This window comes from Agelaius phoeniceus, unplaced genomic scaffold (assembly GCF_051311805.1).
Source record: "Agelaius phoeniceus isolate bAgePho1 unplaced genomic scaffold, bAgePho1.hap1 Scaffold_109, whole genome shotgun sequence".
Lineage (NCBI taxonomy): Eukaryota > Metazoa > Chordata > Aves > Passeriformes > Icteridae > Agelaius > Agelaius phoeniceus.
Genome location: NW_027509875.1, coordinates 607,053 through 607,705, shown reverse-complemented (window position 1 = coordinate 607,705; position 653 = coordinate 607,053). Strand labels below are relative to the sequence as shown.

The following is a 653-nucleotide window of genomic DNA, read 5'->3' as shown; positions in this document are numbered from 1 at the left end:
GGCCGCCCTGTGCCCCCCGCGTGTCCGGCGCGCGCCGCCCGGCCCTCCGCGCGGAGGCCGGGCCGAGCCCGGGCGCCTGGGCCGCCTCCGAAGGACGGCGTGGGTGAGGTCGGCGTCTCCCCTCGCGGGGGGAGGCGGTCGGGGGCGCGGGCTCCCCCGCCTCTTGGCCGGCCTTCGGAGAGTGGGTTTGTTTTTTTCCTTTTTTTTCCTCCCGTTTTCCGTGTGCTCGTACGGTCTCGGAAGCCAGGCGCGCGCCCGCGCGTCCTCGGCGGCATTGTCCTAAACCAAAAAAGGGGCCGCTCTGGCGTGAGCGGTGCCCGAAAGGCAGACAACTCTTAGCGGTGGATCACTCGGCTCGTGCGTCGATGAAGAACGCAGCTAGCTGCGAGAATTAATGTGAATTGCAGGACACATTGATCATCGACACTTCGAACGCACTTGCGGCCCCGGGTTCCTCCCGGGGCTACGCCTGTCTGAGCGTCGCTTGACGATCAATCGCCGTCCGGGGGCCACCCCGGCGGCGCGGCTGGGGTCGCCTCGCAGGCCCGTCGCCCGCGGCGGGCGGCGGCGGCGGCGGCGGCGTGCCGCCGGTGGCCGGAGGGGAAGGCGGTCAGGGGTGTTGGGCGAGGGAAGCGCTTCCCTCGGCGGGCCTC

General features: G+C 71.4%; 1 non-coding gene across 1 annotated transcript; it reads left to right on the top strand.

Moving 5' to 3' along the window:
* Positions 1 to 330: 330 nt before the first annotated feature.
* Positions 331 to 483, top strand: LOC143692948 (5.8S ribosomal RNA). The gene has a single exon (XR_013180485.1). It is a non-coding gene; the product is annotated as a 5.8S ribosomal RNA (ribosomal RNA).
* Positions 484 to 653: the final 170 nt, after the last annotated feature.